Raw genomic sequence first — 23,747 nt, forward strand, 5'->3', positions numbered from 1 at the left:
ATGAATGTATAAAATGAACAAAATAGCCGGCATGATTAGGAGTATAAATGGGAGGAGGATGAATGTGAGAGGATGACAGAAAGTTTATATTACTCTTGTTTAGAACAGATGAAGCTTCTGTTGAAAAACTAAGCCCAGCTCTAGTCAGCACAATGCAGCAATGGTGACACTGGAGAAGGTTCAGAGAAGAGCTGTAATGCTGAATAAAGTCCAGCACTGAAATGTGTTTGTCAAATCTGTTTCCCATCTGGAAGATGGTGCTTTCCCTTTAAAGAATAGCAGTTAGGAATAACATAATTATTGGTCTTTGCATACAGTGACATTTGTAACCAGGGTTTTGGGTTTTGGCCTTAGATGACAAAATGTATTTGCTCATAAGTTAGAAGCTTGTAACGAATTTCAGTGAATCTGAGCATATGCAGGTAGCTAAATCCCCTCTCTCACCCAGTTTGACAAGGACACTCAGCCGCATCAGACTTCAGGGGGTTTTGTCAATGTTGAGACCACAGACTTTGTGTTACATGGGCTATCTTTCATATTTGTACTGTGGCAAGTTAAAAGGCCTTCCTTGCTCTTCCCGGTGGATTTAGGTACTAGTTTAATAAAGACTTTTGGTTATGTTAAAGGAAGTGTGAAGTTGGAAAAAAACAAGCTTTCATAACTAAGAAATGCTGGAAGTAAAATTACCTGTGCAATTCTAAATTGGTCTGCTCATGGTCATAAAATTAAAGACATACTTTTTTTTTTCCCCAGCAGATCACTGTTTCACTTAGCACAGGACAACAAATGAATCACAACTGTGAGGTAAATGAGATTATTGCCTGTATAACTGCTAGCTTATTTGCTACAGAGATTTGCTCAGATATAACAAATGAGGCCAGAGGAAAAGCTCTGTCTCTCCAGAACTCTTTGCCCCAGGTTTTTTTCACATACAAGCTACTCCCGTTTGCCCTGTAATTTCAAGGTAATATTCTGATTTCTCTGCACTCCAGAGAGAATTAACCTGCAGTCTCTTTGCTGCCTGCCTGTGTACGGGCAGGGTGGAAGAGCTTCCTGAAGACAGAGTAATTTTTCTGCCAAGTACAACTGATGGGGAGGGACATTGAGAAAGGTTGTGCTCTCCAGCTGCTCCAGCCCAACACTGGAGCGTGCTCGCTTGTCTTCTGGAGATGATGCCAGGGGTATTCTCCCTAAAACAGTGGCATTTAATGTAGGTAGGATCTCTGGCTAATTTAGCAGAAAAGCTCTAATTGAGCATATACAAACTACAATCCCTCCACCCCCATTTCCTAATGGGACTAGATTCAAATAGATTTCTGACGGCCATCCCTCCCAAACCTGAGTTCTTTCTCCAGAAGAGGAAAATATTACAAGTTTTCAGTGACTTGGTTGCAAAGACTTTTTTTAACATGGGGGAGGAGAGTGGGAAAGACAGTTTTCCTTCAATTTGTTCGGAGAAAAAATTGAACTATTTTTGCCCAATGAAAGAAAATAAACCTTAAAAAAAATTGAGCCAGACACAAGTATGGGAAATTGTATGCAGCACAGTAGGGCGAAATGTAACCATCTGAAAAATAAGGGTTATGATAAAAAAAGTATTGGACAAGGCTAACTGCAAGCAGAGTTAGCCATACCACCAGCAACAATGTATAATCTGTGGATAGCTGCAGAAAAACTTGGGGCTGCACACCCATGTGAGAAAATGTCAAAAATAACAATAGTTACAGTGTGTAGAGTATAGCTCGCCATTATCGGCACATGTGAAAATGTAAAGCTTTTCTTTCAAGATAGAACTTCTGCGGCGTGGATTGCTTCTTGAACTGAAGGGCAATGTTTAACAATCATCCTCCAGCCCTTAATAATTTTTAACTCGCGTATTCACTCCTCCAACCTAGGAAAAGCCTGCATCTTCATCTCCTCGCTCCTGTGAGCGCGATACAGTTGATGCTGTGCATTTGTGACACAATTTTCAGCACGTGTGTGTTTTCCTTTTTTTTTTTTTTTTTTTTTTTATTCGGGGGCACGGAAAGGAAATCAGACTGTTCCCCCCGTCCCCCTGTTTTTGTGAATCTGGGCCGCTGAAAGCCTCGTCAGGGCTGACCGCTCCGGCCCGCTTGCGAGCGAGGTTCCTCCGGGGGCGGACCGCAAAGGGCCACATTTAAAGTCTCGCCTCCGAGGGCGAAGGACTTTTTTTTCTCCCTTCCCCTTTCTCCCCCGTCCGGGTGCCCAGGAGGAGGCTCCCGGGAGCGCCGCGCAGGGCTGCGAGGGAGCGGGGCGGCTGCCATTGTCCCTGCGGGCGGGGAGCGGGGCACCCCGCGCTCTGGCGGGCGGCATCGGCGAGGGGCAGGGGCGGCGGCGGTGCCGCCCCGGCCTCCCCCAGCGCGGGGCCCGGCCGCTGCCGCCGTGCCCGGGGGCAGGGGGGAGTGACTTGTGCCTCCCCCCGCCTCCTCCCCGTCCAGCCCTCCTCTGGGTAGAAGGGGAGGAGGAGGAGGGCGAGTGGTGGGAGGGTCTCCATTGAAATAAACAAGCAGGCAGTTATTAAAACGGGAACATGGCGGCCGCAGCCCCAGCTTCAGCTTCATCTTACAAAGCGAAGGTCAGCGCCGGCGGCAGCCGCGGCGGGAGACGGCACTGACCCCGGTAACGGCTCCCGCACGCCCCCTCGGCCCCGGCGCGGCGGGGGGTGTGCCCGAGCCCCCCGCGCCTCCCCGGCCGCCTTGTGCAATGCCGGGGGGACGCCCGGGGCCGCGCCGGTGCGCGGAGGGGCGGCGTTGGCGGGCGGCACCGCGGCCGCGGCGAGGCGGCTTCCCCCGCGCCGGCGGCGGGGGGGAGCGGGGCGGGGGCCGCGGCCCCCTCCGTGGGGAACCGGAGGGGAGCCGGCGGCAGGGGACCGCGGGGCCGCCCCTCGCCGGGGTATCGTGCTCGCACCCCTGGGGCTCGGCGGCGGCGGGTGGGGGGGCGCGGGTTTACTTCCCTGGGACGTCCCCCGTTTCGGCGGGGTGGTGGTGGGGGGGGGGATACGGCACCGCACCCTGCCGGGCCGAGGGGGCTGGCTTCCTGCTCCCAGGCCAGGCGGAGGTCGGGTGCCGCCTCTCCGCGCCCCTGGCTGGGGGCGGCAAGGGGAGAAAGTGCGAGGAGCCGGGGAGGCGAGGGGTGCTGCGGCCGATCCGGGGGGCGGGGGGCTGCCCTGCCCCTGCTGGGGGAGGATGGGGCAGCTGGGGCGCGGAGGGCAATTTTCAAGGGATTGTTTAGGACGTTCCCCCCCTACCCCCAAGCACACAGCGACACGGAAACTTGGAGGGAGGGTCTCTTCCCCGGTGACAAAAGGGGCGATTTGGGGAGCAGGGCGGCGCTCACCCCCTCCCCTTCCCCGGCTGACAACGACTTGGAGCGCAAGGGTGCGGGCCGCTCCGTCTTCCCTCCGCGGGGCCGAGCCGGCCGCCCCCTTCCTCGCTCCGGGCAGGGGCCGCGGCGCCCGGGGCCCTCTCCGCTTCCCCCTCGCCGGGGCCGGGGCGCCCCGCCGCCGCTCCGCGCCCGCAGGAGACGCGCGGGGAAGGAGGGGGCAAAGCGGGCAACTTCTCTAACTTTCTGCGCGGGGGTTGTGCGCGCAGCGCCGGGCCGAGCCGGGCCGGGCTGAGCCGTGCCGCGGGGGCGGGCGGCGGGGCGCCGCAGCCGCGCAGCCAGGCCGCGGTGGCACAGCTGCGTGCGAGCGCAGTCCGGGGCGCCCGGCCGCCGCCTCCCCACGGTCCGGGGAGGGGTGGGGGCCCGGCCGCCGCAGTGCCGTGTGTCTGCGTGTGTGTGCGCGGGGCGGGGAGCGGCAGGAGGAGCCGGAGGAGGAGGGGATGGCAGCCGGCTGGGCGCGGGGCCGGGGTCCCTGGGCGGGTGTCGCTGGCGGGGCGGGCGGCGCCGCCCGCTCCTGCTTCCCGGCCGCGGGGCTGCGCGCAAGGCGGCGGCTGCGGGCGGGCGGCTCCGCGGCCGCCTCCGCCGGGAGCGGGCCCCCACGCGCGTGGGGAGCGGGGTGGGGAGCTGTCCCCCGCCCCCGCGGAGGGCGGGTGCTCGGCCCCTCCCCGCCTCCGCGGGGGCGGTGTGTGCGCCGCGGGGACCGCGCTGCCGCCGCGCTGGTCGGAGGCTCCTGGGCGAGGTGTAACTGGAGTCTCGTCCCTCTGCCTCGCTGCCCCTCGCTCCTTCGCCTCCGCTTGGGCCCGAGCGCTTCCCCGCCAGCCCGGGAATCGCATGCTTCTCCTTGCAGAGAGGGGCATTCAGGCCGCGGAGTTCGTCTGCAGGCAACCTGCCCGAGAGCCTGGCAAGAAGAGCCGGGGGGGGGTTGAAGGCAAGGAGGCTGCTGGTGGTCACCGGGAAATAACGATAGCTGAATCTTAGTTTGTGTTAGCCGGTGTACTTCTGTCTGAAGCGTGCGTATGTGGGAGCCCACGGTCTAAATACACTTGTAATTTAGCCAGGAAAGAGTCTCCTTGTAAAAGGAGAACAGCCTGCTTCTTCAAATAATCGATTGGTTTTGTTTTTTCTTTTTTTTTTTTTCTTTCAGAGTAGTAGGAAGCAGGTGAATAGGCATTAGAACTGAACCGATAATATTTTTATGGTATTTAAGTATAGTTTGAGCTAAGCATATAGTGTCTGGCTATGACAGTTACAGCAGAGCTCTATTGCTGCTGTAAATAAGTAAGCAGTTTAAGACTGCCGGTCTTTTTACTTAAAGCTTTTTTTTTTTGTTCTTAGTTTGTTGCCATTGTGGCTGAAGGCAGTCATTCGTTTTTTATCCCTTTGGGTTTTTATGTACTGAACTATAAAATCAAATCTAGCCAGTTAATTTCCTGGCTCTTTACAACCCCATAGCGGCATTGGGCCACCTGGTGGGCTCCTCTCATGGGGGAATCCTCTGTGAGTACCTAAGGGGAGGGAGCTGCTGGGCCGCCGTGTTGGGTGCTCTCAGAGAAATGACAATGTTGCACGCTGTCGTTAATGTCATAGCGGAACTATTATTCCCCAAAGCAAGGCTCTTGTTTGCTTACCTGCAGCTTAGGACCGCTGTGAATGGAAACCGGTTGTTTTATCGCAGTTGGTGTGGGTACTGTGCCTCCTACATAGTTTTCAGGACGTTTGCTTCTTTACGTCAGCGGTGGTGTCACAAATACGATATACCAGGCTTGGGCGTATTTGCACGTACAGACGTGTATGCAGGCACGTATGGATGCTCATGCTTTTGTGTCCCTTATTTTTGGCATTTGTGATACAGCTACTTGGGTACTGGAATGTAGAAGTCAGCTCCGCTGTGTCGCACGAGATAAAGATGTAAATTATCCCCGAATGGTTAATCCCTAAGTTTATGGGAAGTGCTGTGATAAGCTTGATGTTCATAGCCAGTCTTGGTCATCTACGGTCTTGAACAAAATACTTTGTCATGGACTCAACCTTGAGAAATACTGAGAACAGCTTTAAAAAGAAAGGCTGATCTTTTTAACATCATGCAAATATTTGAAGAATCATGTCATTTTTAATGTTTGTATCTCATTTTGGTGAGCATTATGCAATAAATGCCTGACAAAGGTGGTGTAATCATCTCATTTTTTTCAGCCACCATACTCTTTTATTTCACATAAAAACTGAAGATGTCTCAACTTCGCATTTTCTCAAGCTTGTGGCCTTGACTAGGGAGAGGATCCATGTATGACATGCTTCATCAGTATCTCTGCAACGTCTGAAGACGCTTCTTTAAGTGCGTAAATCTTCTTGTGTTCCTTGTTGTGCACCCTGGTGGTGTCAGCGCTAAATTTGAAACTGGAGACATTTAAGGAAGGAATACTGTATTGCTATCAAGAATGATACTTTTGGAATAAGACAGTTCAATTTAAGGTTTTAAACTGGAACTACATTATTCGGGAGAGAAAATAGTCAAAGATTATTCCTGGTGGAAAAATGAGGAAATACTAGGGATTTACGCACATATAGTGTAGTGGATTGCATTGAACTGAAGGTCTGAAGTAAAAATTAATCATTTAAGAATAACTTACGTTTTTATAATCATTTAGGACGTAGCCTGCTCACTATAAGGCTGAAGGGCTCTATCGAAAGAGGTGTGTAAGCAGTCTGTAGTGTTGATGTTCCCAACTTTTCCCTCCATCTTCGAAAGAAAACCAGTAAGACCTAGTCCGTCTGCAGGGAGCCCAGGTTTTGCAGCAGGAAGAACAAAGTCAGTGAGCGAGCCAGCTGCTGCTAAAATGCCCACTGTCTTCTGCTCCTTGCCTTTGTTGCTGATGTCGCTGTCTTGTTGGCAAAAATCTGGGCTTCTGTGCTCCGCCAGAGTTTCTCTAGCACCTTTCACCAGAATTGCAGAAATTGCAGAGCCTTATGAGGTCTAAGCCTTGAGGATGCTGTCAGTTCATTTAAAAGAAAAAGCCAAACTAAAGACCAGTACCATAGTCAAGTATGAATGTAACTCTCTTTGTCTGCCGAGCGCTAATAGCTTGTGCACTGGAGAAAGGGAACACTGAACTAAAACTGTTCTTGCCACGTTCATTTTTTGTACATTTGCTGTGGTTGGCCTCTCTAAACAATGCAGTTCGTATGCAAGTAGGTATAAAGTATTTAACAAATTCCACACATTTCTTCAGTAGTCTTATAGACGTTAAAATGCTCAGAATTAATTTATTTCTATGTTTGGCTTTGGAGGTCAAAGGTTAGGTGTGTTACAGTATATACTCTTCTGTGTGACACAACATTTTAAACTAAGAACCAGAGTAACATTGATATTTACTCAGTGGAAGGTATATTACAGCATCCATTCATCCACCCGTTTTCTACTATTAGTTAATTTAGTTACAGATGGCTACTCTGGCAGGATCCCTCCTTTTTATTTTTAAATGAGATGAAGTTCACTGCACTACTTTATTTTTGTTAGTTGTTAAAACATTCTCATACTCCTGGCGGCAGATAATGACAAATCCTTCAGTGTAATGCTGGGAGCAGGGGAGGCGGAGAGGGAGAAACGGGGAGGGAGAGGGGGGGGAAAAAACCCTCCTGAGCATATGGAGACATCCAGAAAAAGATGTGCATCGTCAGCTGTGATTCCATTGTGTGCTTGCAGACGGGATCTGAGCTCTTCTTCTCTTGGGAATTTAAACCTTACAGAAGTATTCTTTGGCTTTTACCCGTCAGGATAATCGAGCTTAGATGACATAGATTTCACATATTTATTATAGATAATATTTTGATAATATTTTAAGATTTCAGGGAATAAAGACAGTTGCCAGGACTCCTGCTCTGTGTTGGAATAACATTTTGAACAGGCATATGTGTTGGTGAAATGGCAACTTTGAGTAGTGAGAATAATTTGTGATATTACATCAGTGGTTACATATTACTAAGGCATCTTACCAGTTCTAGGGTTAGTAGTTTGTCAGCAGTATTTACATTATGCAAACACTCCCTATTTTTAATGATTCAGTAGCTTAGCCTTTTCAAAACATACCAAGTAGAAATGTGACATGAAAAATGACAGCTTGTATAGTTTAATCAATTTAGGATACAGAATTAAAAAAAAAAATAAATCAGGGAATTTTTTAAACAGGGTTTTGAAACAAAGCTATTTTGTCAGTGTTGTGAGTATTCAGAAATAGTATCTACATGATTAAAAAACTGAGTGGAAGAAATTAATTTTCTTTTATTCAGTCCTGCATTTACCTGTTACCTAGAACAGTGTTTCCTCTCCTGAGCATTTGAAATACTTCTGCTGATTTTATACAATTATTTTGAGTTGATGAATAGTTTGAACAATAAATCTTGAACGTGGTGGATTTACTGCATTGTGTTTTGTTACAATTTATGATTTTTCAATCTTGTTCTATGGAAATTGCACATTATTCAAGTTAAAGACTAATGGAAATTTTACTTAAGAATTTTATGGAAATAAAATAGACACAGTTCCTATGGAAAGTGTGTGGTCACTGCGGTGCTTGGCATTTTGAAGTTTGAAATTAGTTCATGAATTCAAATGTCTGAAGCTATGCAACAACATATTAACAATACACACTTTTTTTTTCTTCTGCAGCTGCATCATTATACCATTCCAAGTCTTGCATTTCCTTAAATGGCTTCCATAACAATTTCCCATTAATAGTTACTGGCAGATAACTATTCTTGCTTTGCTCTCATTTTAGCAGTTATAACTGATAGTAAATCTCACTCTTTCTGTGAGCGTGCTCCCATTACTTAGATATTCAGAAGCCTCTTTGTAATGTGCATTTGTTTTTTGCAGCTAAGATGCAACACCCTCTGTAAAGCCTAATTACATTTTTCTGTTTGTTTTTAAACTTCAAGAAGTTACTTGCTGTTTTGAAAAGATAACTTGTATTTTGCTAAAATAGTCCACATTATATGGAAGCCATTAAAGTATTAATGAAATGTCAGAGAGTACAGGTGACAATTAAAATATCTACTGAATGTGTTGATTTATCCATAAATCTTAGATAGTATGGATCACATGAGTTCCTATGGGGGGGGATCCTGGGACATAGTGAGAACATATATCTGATGTAGTGATGACTGAGAGTTGCTATTTTGATGCTTTTTTAGTGAGCTATGTAAGACATATTTGCTCCTTGGTAGGATTTATAGTGGGCATATCACAATTGGCTGCTTTATTGGCTGCCTCAGTGGAAAAGTCTGGGATTGAAGGATGGGCATGGAAAGTGAAATAACATTTTGCTTGTTAGGTCAGAATTATTATGGAATTTTACTCTTACTCTGCCCATGCTGTAATTCATCTGTGTGTGAACAGATTTAGTTTTTCATTGCTGTCAGTATTGATCTCTAATGAGCCTTGCCCATGGATTTTGAAGAAAATCACTCAAATTAAAAACAATGCAGTATATCACCTATTTGTACCTCACAGATTATGTAGGAGGTACTAAATTGCATTCAAAAAGAAAACTTTATAAGGGTGGAGGAAAGTCTGCCTATGAATAAATTTGATAGTATATACTGACACTTTTATCACAGGTATTTTTATGCACTTACAAGTCCATCATATGCCTGTGTGACGAAATCAAATTTAAAAAAAACAAACAAACAAACAAAAAAACCCCAAACAACCCAAAACCCAGGGTCATAGGTTTTAATACTTGTGCGAGTTCAGCTATCATCTGGTCTACAGTGGAGATTACTTTTCTTCATACTTCTTCCACCATGCTTTGAGTTCACAAGGTAGCTCTTCAGTCCTTATTCTTTACTATTTCAAAATGAATGTCGAGACTTGCTGACCAACCACTTATGTTATTCCCAGAAATAAACGTCATTACTGTCAACTAATTTCACTTGCTACCCTTATGCAAATTTGTACCTTGGTCTCCAGAGATAAGTGCAATGTCCTTCTCCTTTTCTATCAATTTCCTAAAATAGATTCTTTGTGGATGAAGATTATGACTGTATACAGATAAATACCTTATTTATTGTAGCAGATTTCAATTATACTCTCAAGGAGAAATGCTCTTCAAGTCTAAATCTTTGTATTTTTTCCAAAATAAAAATTTACAACCAGAAATATACTTTTTTGTTTCAATGTGGGCAGAATACTTTTTGCCTTTATCTTAAAAGTCAACCTGTTAGTACTTTACTGCTATAAAATGTAGCTCTAATAACATAGTTTAAAGCTTTTTTTTTTTTAAATTGCTTGCCAATTTGTGTTGGCATTTGCAGTGCAAACATACTTTTGCTTGTTGTGCTGTTTTTTTTTAAGAATCATGGCTTGCTTTGATACAAAGATACAGAATTTTTAATGAGGCCTCAAACTACTTTCTTGCTACAGTTCTGTGTGAAATTAGTGTTAACTGCATAACGATGAGATCATTTGTGGCACCTTTTCTTCTTAGTATAAGAATGAGGGAACCTGAAGACTGTATGTAGATGAAAAAATATTTCGCTAAGCTTGCACACTGTAGATGATGGTCTCTTCTAAGTATGTCTGAAAGTGGTAGTCGTCCCCTCCCTTTTAGCTAAACTGCAGTTTGTAGGGTTGATATTGTGTGTTCTGTTCACAACTTACAGGTTTTTATGGGGCGAGGAGGTAACACATCTTAGGTACCTGGAGTACAAGATTTCCCTTTGCACTGGAAAAGAAAGAAATGACTGTGCGTGAACGGAAAATAAAGATGTAAAGCGGTCTGAAGTCAGAGGACAGCGTGTTATTCTGGGCCATATCAGTTGCGTTTGACTATTATGTTGACCTTTAAAAAGTTTTCTTTTACCCTTTGGGGGATGGAGGATTGAATGGTGATGTGGGAAAATGGCAAGTGTGGAGAATGATGGCTGTGGTGTATTCTGTTTTTTATATCATAGCTAATGCTGATATTTGTGTCCTGTTTGAGCAGACACCCGTTCTTCTTGTAGGCCTTTGTGTGAGGCGAACCTACAGGCCCTTGAGCACCACCATTAATAGCATTATGTTACTGTGAAGGCTGGCTTTATGCAAGGGTGGTTTCTCTTGGGTTTTGAGGAGCATCCCAAGAACCTCCTGGTTCTTGTGGGAATTTGCATGCGAATAGGTACTAGCATTGCTTTTGCTGCAGTGTTGGTTTTCCTTTATTTCAAGCTTCAGAAAGGGTTTGAGAAGTGAAGGCAAGGACTAATAGGTAATTTAATTGTCCATCACTTCATGTTCATCACTTTTCTTCACTGACAATCTAGTTTAGTTAGAGGAATAAATCTGGAATATACCAGATTATACATCTGTTGGGTACGTCAGCTTGTCACTAGGTGCTGTATAATTCAAGACTTTTACTTGGGAAGAAAGATCTCGTTAGTAGTATTTCAGAGGTAGTGCTTCTACTGCGAAACTATCACGTATTGTCTTGGTTTTCAGACAGTATTATTATTAAATGTTTTATGAATAGAACACATGAAAATCAGCAAAACTTGTAATTTCCATTGTCGCTACGCAGAGCCCTGTGGGCTGCAGCGCAACGCTCAGGAGCCGCATTACTCGTGTGCAGATTCTTTGAGCTGCGGTACTGGAGGCCATGTAGATCAGGAGGTGGGACCCAGAAATAAATCAGCAGTGGGAAAATACCAGCGAGCAGCCGTGCTAGTTGTCAAAAACCAAAATGGTAGTAGAGTAGTCATTCTCGTTTTGCTGGCATACGGCAGCTGAAAGACAGGAGATGGGTGGGAAGCATTGCTGTCTACACAGGCACTCTCGTCATTATCACTCCTCTGTGGACAAGGTTTCCCCACCGCGGGCTGGGGCTGCAGCCTGCGTCCGCGGGCGAGACAGTGGCTTCCCTTTGGTGTGTCTCTCTGAACTGTAGGTGTCTAACAGGCACTGTAAATCTTGCTAAATCACCAAAAGATCTAGTAGTGTTTTACTTCAAATTTTACTCTTAGACAAGATGATGTTTTCTGTCAGCGAGGACTCACTCGAAGCCCGTGTTTGTGGTCTGTAAGAGCTTCTGTGCTTGTTGGGCATTCCTGAGGAAATAATGTATTCATATCTTCTGTATATATAGTTTATATAAGAATACTTCTTTGTTAGCGGTGCCCCTGAATAGCCTGTTACTGTAGTGATATCCTGCTTCTGACTGAAAGAACTTAAGCAGAGTTTGTTTGAAGAAGGTTTCTGTGAGATGGCAGAAATGGCAGGAAGAATGAAGTTTGTAAATTCCATTTCTCTTGAGGCATAATTAGTGTGCTTTTTTTTTTCCTGTTAATGACTCTTGTAGAGTATCTTTCTTTGTTTTGCCTTTTTGTTTGTCAGGATCAGAAGGTAGAAAACTCTTCTTTGGTAGCTTGCTTGGATACATTTGACAGAAAGTACTGTTTGACCTACAAACAGAAATGCAGATATAATATTTTTGTGGGTAGTGGCATGCTCCTCTTCCCTGAAGAAATGTGTATTGCTGTGCAATGTATGTCCTCTGCTCTGCTGGACTCTTAAGCTCTATACTAATGAAGAGCTGTCTGTTTATTTGTCCACTGATACTCGTCACTCAGGTCAGGAGAATTGTAAGTGGAGATTCAGAGAAGAAACACGCTTCTGTATGTACAACTTCTAATACTGGTTGAAAGACATTTTATAAGAACACCAGTTTCTCCTTTTTAGAGATTTGAAACTAGTGTGTTATAAAGTCAACCAGCCAAGCAGTCAACCAAAAAAGGAACCAACTGCTTTCACAGAGAGTTCCCACAGATTCTTTTGTGAAAATAAAGGCTGTGTACTGTGTAGGTTAAATGTAAACATCTTAGTTGCTATCGCTGTGAATTTGCAGCAGGTAGAGAGGAAGCTGTGTGCCTGGAGTGATTGTGCAACTGGAAGGGGGTTGTAGTTATGTCTGGAAAAGCAGATAATGCTCTGCGAAGTTTGTTTCCCTCGTTGTGTTATGCTTAAAACTGCGATGTGCTAAGCATCGTATTTTTATTTTTCTATGCCTGTCTCCAAAAAAAGACTAATATTTTTCTCTCAATTTTGTTCCCAGCACGCTTGAGTGCATGTATCTGAGTAGTGAGGCCCCCCGCACGCACAGCCCCTAGAAATCGTTGCCCGCCTCGCTGAGTCTTGGTGAGTTGTCTATATGCTATTGTGTTTAATTGGACTGTGTTACAGTTTTATCTTCTTCACTGGGGAATTTGATGTGAGATGTCTTAAATTGATTGTGTGGATACAGCAGAACAAGCCTTTGTTTTAAGTAATGTATGATATTACACAGTGAGTCGAAATACAAACGTTTTAGAGACTTTCAAAAATAATGCCTGGACTGGTTATGGAAGCAGGGACTTTGCTTTAGTGCCAGGACCAGGAATGGGAGACTCTGCTGAGAATGGCTGAAGGGATCAGCATGTGATGTTCTTTCACATTAAGTTTGTTTGATATTTTATACTGTAACTAAGGAATTGACATTTTTTCAAATGTGCTGATTATGGTCCGTCTTATGGCAAAGGTTGAGTATGAAATAACACCAGCTTTTCCATCCAACTATCTGTGCTAATAAATTACTTAAATTGAGGGTTGAAATCGGTATAATGGCACTGATGACTTAAAATGCTTGTTGCTCAAGAATTACTGTCTGATGACTCCATCAGGCAGTGCTGTGCCTGTTTAACTCCGCTCACAAGAAGGGATAATACCGCTGAGGATTAGAAAAAGGGACCCCTGCGGATTGTTTAAATGCAGACTAATAATAGTTTGGTAGTGCAGTGAAAGTAAGTAGAACATAAATGCCATGTTTTTATTTTAGGTATGTTTAATATATCAATATACTTGCTTGGTATAAATCTTTTACAAACATGCATTTGAGATTTTATGTGAGAACCTTTTCAGGGTACTCATGAATAAATGTTGTCTTTTAACACGTAGAGTGACTTATTAAGGTCAGAAATATGTATTTTTGAGGCTTGCACACTAAATATAGAGGTGGGAAATGAGCCTGCTGGAAAGGTTTTTAGTTTTTTGGGGGATAACTGTTTATAAAATGCCAACTGTTTATGGGTAAAATTATGTATGTCCACATCAAGTATCATTTCCTCTTTTGTTAATTATGTTAAGCAGTTTTTGCAAACTAACAATGCTTTTCTTTAAACTTACCAAATTTTCTATCATCAGTAAATGAAAACAGATTAAGGAGGTTTCCAGTGCTTCTGTTTTTTCTGCCTTTTCCCTTGACTGTTCTGATAAAACAATTTGTAGTTCATTGTGTTCAATGAAGTTTATAATACTGGTTAATAGTTTGTGTATGTATTACATTAACTTGAAAATGCTCAGCCACATAGATGTTATTACTTATTTACACTTATTACTTACACTATATTACTTATTATTTATTTACACTACTTCTCTGGGCTGCATAAGGATCGTAATGTGCACGTGCAGGTCTTCTCAATAATAAACTGCTTTTGTGATCATTTAAGCAAAAAAAGGAAATAGTAAGAATCTAAAATATTTTTTTTTCTGGTGAATAGGACTCAATAGAATGAGTTAGGTATGCGTGATAAAGAAAGAGAAAAATGTCACTGCCAAAGTTCTCCAAAGAGAACATGAAATTTTGTTATCAAGTTGATAGTATATTTGTTTTCAGTTGTCTCAAGTGTAATTCGCCGTTAAAAAAGGAATGCATTAGGTAAAGACCAAAAAAGGTAAATACTCAAATAAAAAGCAATTTGCATATAATTGCTTTCTTACCTAATTATTACCTGTGGGCAAACTCCCCCCCTCTCTTTTGCTTAGTTTTACTACATTCTGCACCAAAATTATAAATCTCATTGTTAGCGTGCCAGAAAGTAATCTGGTACCTTTACGGATACTGACTAAAACATAGTTGCTGTGTTTGAAAAGTTCAAAACCTTTAATAAGAGCAAATAGGAGATAAATATGTGTATATGAAGTCTGTGGTGATGACAGTGAGGGAGAAACCACTGTAAAAAATGGATGTCATGAAAGGATTTAGAGGGCAAGGATAAAGTAGAGAGGTAGTTCTCCACTCAGAGCAAAAGTATATTCTAAAGTGGGTAGTTACCCATGTGTTCATGTGGTAGACAGTTCAGCAAAAGTAAGTTGCATAAGACAAGGAATAGTTTCAAATTTTGGTTCCTTTGAATCCTTGGAAGTTCTTCCATTGATTTCTGAACGACCAGGATTTCAGTCCTATCTTTGACATATTCAGATGTTCACCTTCTCCTTCACAAGTTCAGAGAGCTGTAGCTGTTTATTTTAACCAGTACACCCATCTGAAATTATACTAGTGTCTGAAGGATATATCGGTTGGAGTTTCATTTAAGAAATCCTGGCCTTGGCTTTTGACTGGAGTTGTTTGTAGAATAGGTCTTGGGTTTGACTGTGTGTTGTGAGACTGTGCCATCACTGAGACTGAAATTGTGCGTGTTCAGCCTGTCTACCACTGTATTAAGTTTTTTGGAAAGTGAAACTACTGCTTAATACTTACTGGATCTATTTTTATATGATATAACGGATAAGAGTGTGAATCTTGGACTGGTTAAATGGCTTTAGAATATGTGCATATGAATTGATAAGAAATAATGTAAATGACAAAATTTGTGGCTGCTCCCTTGGAACGTTATTAGTTGGGGTGGTGGGAAGTAGCTGCTGTGTGCTACCAAAAAGCCATGCAATTAGGATGGTGAGATGTTTAGACTCTGAAAAAAAACAAACAGATAAAAATACTAACTTTAGTTCCTAGTCTAAAAGTTTTCAGTCAGAAAATATCTTTTTTTTCCTCTCTTTCTCCTTGTCTTTTTGTGTGAAATAGTTTGTTTTGTAAGGAACATTTCTCAGCAAAAAAAGAACGTAGATTAGAGAAATCTCAGTTTTCTGTCACTCTCGATCTGGTGAGTCTGTTTCAGTCTAACTTTGTAGTGATTTCATTGGCGTTTGTATTGTAGTTAGTGTCAAGTGTGATAGAAAATATTTGTGTGTCTGTTTGTTCTGAGTTATAGTACTCCTTATTGTTGTTTACAGCAGTAGTAGATAAAGAAAATTCTGACAGATGTCTCATTTTTGACTGTCCCCTCCTTATACGTGTGCATAAAGGGAATGCTGTCAGAAAATAAAATGCAATACTGAAAATAGAGCGCCTTTATATTGAAACGAGTTTTAAGAGCCTTCATTATTAGTTTAAGGATGCAAGTGAGGAACCTACAGTAGGTTCCAAGTATCAAATCCGAATAAGAGAGAGCTCATTTCTATCGGCATGCAAAGCCAGGCTGGGATGGTGCCTACCTAGAGCTCTGGAGTGAGTTCAGAGCATCTTAGTTCCCACAGGAGCTGTGTTTCTGAAATACCTGAACTAAAATAAAGGTATCAATTTCAGGTATGGATAGTCTTTACTGAATCAGGTCTTCTCATTTGCAGAGGGATCTGTGAGGGATATTAATCTACGTTGAATTAGTTTGTGATAAATAAAGGGAATGCATTCCTCTTCCTAGACCTCGAAATTGGGGAGTTGTGTTTTGCATGAAATATGATCAAATTTCTCTGTTTTCAGTCCCTCCCGTTCAGTAGCGACATTAGTTAACATGAATTGCCTATAAAGATGCCTGTAAAAGCGGATGCTTGATTATAGTGTATTTAATGCAATCAGCGTTAAAATGATACTCCTAATTTGAGAGTGAAGTTCTGTGTGGGTGGTACAATGAGAACAGAAGTATTGAGAAATGAGCATCTATTATGATTTATACAATTGCACCCCACAGACTTCCCCCCCACCCCATAAAATTGGAAATGGGAGCTTATGGAAATCTTCATTTTTTCTTATTTTGTGGAAAAGCTGAAATGTACACAAACATAATATATTGCATTTCCTTTAAAATTGATGAAAATTGAGAGTATCATAGAGAGAAATTTCATCATGCTTGCACCAGCAGAACTAGATTTGTTAATAATGAAAGCAGTTTTAAAGTACTTTTGTAGTTTTGAGGCCACAGCATTCAAATTTATTATAAATTTGGAGTAAGCCATTCTTAAACACGTAAAACTCATTAATTACTGTGAATGGATTTAAATGGAGTGCTCTGTCAGTGGACTTTTTACTGAATTGATGGAACCAAACTTCATATGTATCCAGAACTGTTGAAAACACTGTCATTCAATTGATTGAAGCTTGCCTTTTGTATGTAGCTATATCCTGGAAGATTATTTTTAACATTTCAGTTTCGGTGAGATAAATAAAAAATATTTAGGAAATGAGATTGCTAACTTGATTTTATTCACTTCTTAAATATTGGTTTTGACTTAGTAATGGGCTTTGCTAAGATTTTTTCATTTCTTACCTTGATAGGAACCTTTTTATATGGGCAAAGGTATAGTATATACGCATTTGCAGAAGAAATAGCTGTCATTATCATCTGTGGAAAATCAATATATATTTTAAATATAGATTGATGACATTGTACCACCAGTATTGGAGCCTGGGAATTCTAGAGGGGTCAAGAACAGGACAACTGAGCACTTGCATCATCAAAGAAGATGAGATGCATTTACTTGGGCAGATTTTCCTCTGGGCCTGCCTTCAGCCCCTGAATTGGGAAGAGTGAAATATTTACCCAGCTTGGCTCTTGACAGTAAATAGTATTAATTAAATACAGGGCTTGAAAATGACACTGGTATTTCAGATTAAGGCCAGTAGATTTTGCCTCGGCTTTCTGGAAATTGAATTCCAGTAGTCTGTTTATTTGACAGCATTATAGTACAATAATTTGAGGTTCATGGATATTTCTGTACATTAAAGTGGGTGAATTTTTATAATGTCGCAATGCTGGGATGTTAGGCTCAGAAGACTTATGTGACTAGAATAGTAAGTGAATTTGCAGCTGGTTAATGTAAAATGTGGCACAGCGTGTTTCCATCTGATTAATTTACCTTTATATTAACTGGACTCACAAGAAATTACAGGTTTTCTTTTTAAAATGAACTTTGGATGTTGAAATATTCAGATGAATGATCTTAGATAAATTACAGATGTTAAGAAGTTAAGTAGTATTAAAATGATTTAGAAATATTGGTGGGTTTTACAGTATCATTGTGAAGGGCTCTAACTATTCAAAATGTTTTACAAAATCCTCCTCTAGTCATCCCACCACAAGCAAAAAGGGGTACCGACACTCCTACGTGCGCAATATCTGTTGGTGTGTAAATGCATTGATAAAACTCTATTTACAACTGTGGCCATGATAAATGAAGAATATGCTCTGCTCTCCTGTTCTGACATCTCTGTTTTTATGGTCCAGATTCTTCCCTTCTTTCATTATCAGTACTTTTGTTCCTTCAGTAATCCCAGTTCAATAAACTACAGCATTCTGTGTACACCAAACTCTGTATCTTTCAAAATGACAGCAATAGGCAATCTAGGAATATTTAAAATTAGAACAGAGAAAATAATTAGTTTTATAGTAGGTATTGTAAATCAGTTCATCCTTGAGGGAAAGTGTAGTTGTGTCAGAGGGATTTAAAATGTTTCCATTCATGTTTTTTCAGTGTGTTTTTCTTTTGCTTATATTTGGATATTCTCACTCAAACTTTGAGTCATCATCCTTATAAGTAACACATGGAATTGAAGATCCCTTTTTGCATTGGATCCCTTTGCCCTTCAATCTCTAGGTACCTGTTTTACAGCTATAAAAGTGAGATGTCTCCTACGTTTCTTTGTTCAAGTTGTAAGCTTGAAACTGTACTGTGTGGTGCCACAGTTTAGTCGTATTTTAAAATGGGATAAAAACATCTGCATTTCTCTAAAAGTAGGTGGCCAACACATATGAAATTTCACTTGGGTTAATTTTTATGGCCTTTCAGTTTTCAGTTGTGGTTTTTTGCTTGGCTTCTCTTCACAAATCCTGGTTAACTGTGTTTTTATTGCTTAGTCCTGCTGAACAGACTCATGTAAAACTCTTTCTGCCTGGAGTTAAAGTATGTAACTTCCAGAACGTATCCTGCAGTGGAATAGGTTTTATGTGAGGCTGATGGTACATGAAGCTTGATGCGTGACTACTGATGTTTAAAATATTCCTTGTCCCTGACTGATTTTAGTCTTTCCTTTCTCATGAGCTCAGTCTCTTGTCATTATCCAAGTTCTAGGCTCTTGATCAACACTGAAATATTTGAGGAATTAATACGTGTGAGTCTAGTGTATAACACTATGGTTGCCATACTTAAAACATACTCGTCACAAATCCACAGAAGCAAGAAAACCCCAAAACACCCAAATTTAGGCCATTTATGTGAAATATCACATGCTATTCTACTGCTATCACACCCCAAGCACGCTACCACTGCCGCTGTACGCTACAAGCTATGTCCCACAACCTAGAGGGTTAAATGGATTTGTTCTATTAATTTTGTGCTTTTTTTTGGTTAGTGTCAAATATACTGTGTGTATAGCACATCTGATTCACAATACTGTGTATTTATTTTTGAATATCAGCATGGAACCATGCATATGGTGCTCTGGTCCTGTTTTATCTACTGTGGGCACTTCTTAAAAGAAAAAAAAAAGTATCAGCCGCTGATGATGAACTTGATTCCAGTAACAGTAGTTATCAAAGTTGCCTCCTACTTAGTCTTCCTCTTACTTGCTTCATCACTCCATTTCTGAGCTATTTCCTTCCGCCCCCAGCTTCCAGGAGAAACGTTTTGTGTGTCGTGGTTTTCTGATACAGTCTGATAAATCTTTGGGATAGTCCTTTCTCCGCCGCCTTTGCCATCGGTCAAAGCCCCCAGGCAGCAACGTAGGAGGAGTGATGGTTTGCGTCAGGACGGCTTGATCCATGGTTGTGGGACTCTCTAATAAAAGTTGGACGTATTTGTGTGTATGTGTGTATTTTGAGGGGGAATTACTTACTGAAAATGTATTTTTGGCTGGGTTGAAGCTATTAATGAGTTGGCTTGAATTTCATAAGTAGCTTCGTTAAGGAAGGGGGAAATTTCCCTACTAATCAGACATGCTCTAATGGCTCACTTAGGAAATTCTGAAATTAAAAGTGTTGAATTTCGAGGCTAGATTCACAGGAAGACTTAATGGTGAATAAGCCAGAGGCAAACGGCTGGGCTCGGGGGTGCGGCTCTGAGTGAGGAGCTGCTGGAGGTGTGTGAGGTGCGGGCTCTCGCTGGGCTGCGGTTTCGCTGGCGCAGCCTGTGCCCCGGGTGGAGGGACAGGTCGGATGGCTTGTCTGCTTCCCAGTGCCTGGTCTTGCTCCCCGGGAGCTGCAGTTTACCCTGCTGCTCCTGCGGCCAGGGCAGCCCTGCCACTCCCCGTTGTGCCAGGCTGGGGACGGGCAGGTTGCCAGCGTTTCACAGCTGTGGCCGAGAGCGGCTCCCAACGTCACCTGCTTCACCGGGGATGACTGCAGGGGCTGGGGAGCCCTTTCCTGTACCCATACGGGCACCAGCACGCTGGGAAATGGGGGTACGCCTGTCTTCAGCTGCCAAAGTGGGGAGAGGCAGCAAGGCAGATAGCTGCGTGCCTCAACATCAGACATGGGTGCAGCAAGATGGAGGAGGGAGTCACGATGCTCCTGATTCGGAGCAGAGGTTTGCGTTTCAGTCTCCTGCCTCTTAGGAGATTGCTGCCGTCTCTGGGCTGCTGAATGTTTCTGAGCGGAGCTTGCAGCCTCTGAAACAGCTCTGCTTTTTATTGGTGCCTAAATACTTCGTCAGAGAACTGAATTTCCTATGTTGGCAGTGAGCGCCCTATCTATTGTGTGTGCCCTACAGTAAAGGACAGTAGTTTCTTCACTTGCCTAGTTTTATAGATTTAATTTATTTATCTGCTACCCATAAGGTTGTCTTCTCAGACAAGGTGCTGCAAAGGAAGCTAAGGTATACATTCACAGATATATTTAGCAACTAAATCCCTTTGTGGATGCTTTTAATGCTTTGAGATAGCTTACCCTACTTTGACATGAAGTAAGCTGTCTGAAACAAGGGCATTTTTCCTTGTGAATTGAGTATTTGCGCAACTTGAAACAGTTTTAAAATACCTTTTTTTTTTTTTTCCTGTTCAGTGGCTGAAATGAAAAATCCATTATAGGCACAGCTCTGTTCCTCATATCAGAGGTATCGCTGTCCATAATTAAATGGATGTATTTGACTACAAAGATATAATACAAATTAAAGTTTCACATGGTTGCCACTGCGTATGCCATCTTTCTTTCCAAATCCTTTGATAAGGTCAGTGTGAAGTATTTTACTGTGTAAAACTGATGAGTCCTTGAAAACCTGAAAGGATCAAAATGAGATACTTAGATCTCTCAGAGCAAATGAGAAGTAAAAATGTGAACAGTATATAACGTGTCTGGCAAAGGTAGAAATAAACCCTTAAAAATTTAAAACCACTAATTAGTGAGTATTTTGTGGTGGGAAGGGCCATATGCCATAACTTTTCTTGCTGTTGACATGATTTGGGGACTGTTCTTACTGTTCTGATTTTGTGGAAATATCATTGTATAAGCATAGTGGTAACTTTTTCATAATGAGCTGTACTCTGTTCTGTTACATTTGTGTAAATAGTTTTTACTCAAGTTGTATTGCAGAAGCTGAGAAAGGAAGACGGCAAGCCTGCCCTTAGAATTTCCTCGGGGGAGGAGGGACTTTTTTAGAAAGACGAGATTCTGAGAAGGGAAATAAGAGGGTTTCTTGCAGAAAGGTTGAGCCAACTAGCAATACAGGAAAGGTGAAGATGTAAAATCCAATATTGGGTCAAACCTTCTTCTGCTAACTGAAATATTTCTCACTTGCATTAGCTGAATGTAAAGATGACCCCGTGTTTTTACTGTTTTTAACTGATTTTTCTTACCACTGGCAGGGAAGGAAGTCAGTAAGAGGGAACTGGTATTTTCTCACACAGACAGTGTTTTGAGGAGCAGAATTAATTAGTGCAACATGGTTTTCTGTGAGGGTGCATACCTGCAACAACATGAGAATTTTTTATTTAATATTTTAATAATTGAATATTTTAATAACTGAAAATGTGTGTGCGTTTTTTCTCTGTGTGTATGTTTGGTTCTATGTTGTAATTTGTACTGATTGTATTATCAGTTTTTGGTTCTGTCCTGTTGCTTTGTTCAGGGTACCAGGTAGTATCAGCCACTGTTACGCCATGCTGGTGATAGGCTCTGTGGCTGTTATTGTGCCAAGCTTCTGCTGTTTTTCTGCTGTGTTGAACAGGCAGTTAAAACAATTTATTCAGACTGGCTGAGGGTCAGCTGCAAAAATTGAACATATTGTTACCTTGGACAATTTTTTTTTTCTTTGTTTAATCAACAAATAATTTAGATAAGGTGGCAGAAACTGTTTGTAGAATTTGGGAACTTACAATGTTTGCCCCTGCATGTGATGGAAATTTCCCTGTAATTATGCCCATGGGAATGATGGTACATGGGTAACAGGGATGGAGCGAGTCCTTGTGCTAGAGAGCCAGGAGCTTAATCTTCAGTGCCAGATTTGCCAGAGGTGTACTAAACAAGTCACTTGAGCTGAAAGTCCCTCACTTTCTTAGCTGTAAAGTGGGGTCCACCCTCATTATTTTCTCCATATGCAAAATTCAGGTTCATTGGTGTTTGTGGATTGCGTAGGGAAAATACATAAATATGTTATTTATTTCATTTCCTCAAATGTAAATAAAATGCCTGCTTCTATCTACCTGTGCTGTAAATTAATATTTAAATTGTAAAAACTGCTAGAGAGAGCTTGCCTATTAAAATGTTGAAGCAATGGCCTTTTGCTTTTTTATTAAACAAAAATCAACTTAGATTGTTTTGAGTTAGCAGTATTTTTGTCTGCTTATGAGATAAAACATCGAGTATTGACTTAAGTTCACATTTCACAGAGGAAGAATTAAAAATTATCTCTGTGAAGGGTGACTATAGAGTTACTCTTTGAAATTCTAATTTAACACTTCAGTAATGGGTCAAGCCTGCTCTGAATCCTCTGTGGGATTATTTGATTTGCTGTCTGGTTAACCTCAAGGAAAATGGGATGTCTTTAAATTGCTAGAGGTGCTAGCTATCACCTTATAATGGAGCCACACAGGAGAATTTGTTGTTTTAAGTTAGGATTGTCACCTGATGACTAAGGGATTGTATGAATGGGGTTTATTTTTAAGATCTGTCTTGACGTTGAAAGTTGCAATTTTTTTTCTTCTTTTACTTACCATCAACTGTATAATTGGAGATTGATATAATTGAGGGATAAGGGGAAAATGTCTTCTTTACCTGAGGGGGGGCGGGGATGGGATTAGGGTTTTAGCATTTGTTTTGTCTTCAGTGTTGTTTATGCATGGAGAAGTTTTTCTTTTGTGTTTTTTTCATTTGCGTAAACATTTTGTGTCCTGACAAGAAGAATCTTTATTTTTTTTCATAATAAAATTGATTATTAAATGACATTCATGTGACTGTGGAACTGAAGGGAGAAGTTCTGCTTTTTATAAGTAGACAAGCAGCTTGAATATTTTGCAAGTTTATGCATGTAACGTTTATCCTGCCAAAACCTTTAAAATTAATTTGCAAAGTATTGAAATACAAGTACTCAAATATTTTATGCTGTGTCATACATAAAGGGAGTATTTGGCAGTTAATTAGTAACTTGAATTTGGGGGGGTAAAGGCAGGATTTCAGTTAATAATGAATTCACTTCAACATTTTTCTTTTCACTCTATTTTACGTTGGATATTCTGTGCATATTGCTGTTATAATTTTTTTTCAGCTGCAGTTCACCTTTAAAAGCCATATAACATACCTAGTCATGTTTTAGCAGGTCACATATTTCTCTATATTACCAATTAAATTGAATTTTTAAACATCTATAGTTTGTGATGTCATAGGGTATAAATTAATACAATGAAAAGCTTAGCATAATACATAATTTTAATGGCACTTAGTGTCTCTTCAGGAGTATTGAATGGAGACAAGCTGTGCAGTGTGCATTGCACATACTGAGAAATTTCACAAGACTTTTTGACATTAGTTTTGAAATGAGTTGTGGGCTCAGCTCCAGCGCTGCTCTGAGTGTAGCCTGTCCTGCAGAACTTTCCATTGCTAGTCTGTCACATACCATGTGCCTGTATTTCACCTGAGATTTCTAATTTGAATAACTGTGACTATACATCACTTGAATTGTATATTTAACAGAATTTACTTACTGTTGCTTCTGAGAATTTTGGTTTTTTCTTTTTTTTTTTAAGAACACAAGTATATTTATTCTTGTACAGTTCCATGTATATCGATTTGTAACAAATTTTTAA

General features: G+C 41.8%; 1 protein-coding gene across 5 annotated transcripts in view; it reads left to right on the forward strand.

Annotated features, from left to right (window-relative positions):
- The first annotated feature begins 2,380 nt into the window (after positions 1-2,380).
- The window catches only part of NCOA2 (nuclear receptor coactivator 2), a 197,530-nt gene continuing 176,163 nt past the window's right edge, over positions 2,381-23,747 (forward strand). The window contains exons 1-2 of one of the 5 annotated variants that reach the window (XM_072852358.1): positions 2,381-2,640; positions 12,483-12,565. The gene's annotated coding sequence lies outside the window, so the exon portion shown is untranslated. The remainder of the gene's footprint in view (positions 2,641-12,482; positions 12,566-23,747) is intronic. The other 4 variants (XM_072852357.1, XM_072852359.1, XM_072852360.1 and 1 more) reach the window with 4 other exon arrangements.

Source organism: Ciconia boyciana, chromosome 2 (assembly GCF_034638445.1).
Source record: "Ciconia boyciana chromosome 2, ASM3463844v1, whole genome shotgun sequence".
Lineage (NCBI taxonomy): Eukaryota > Metazoa > Chordata > Aves > Ciconiiformes > Ciconiidae > Ciconia > Ciconia boyciana.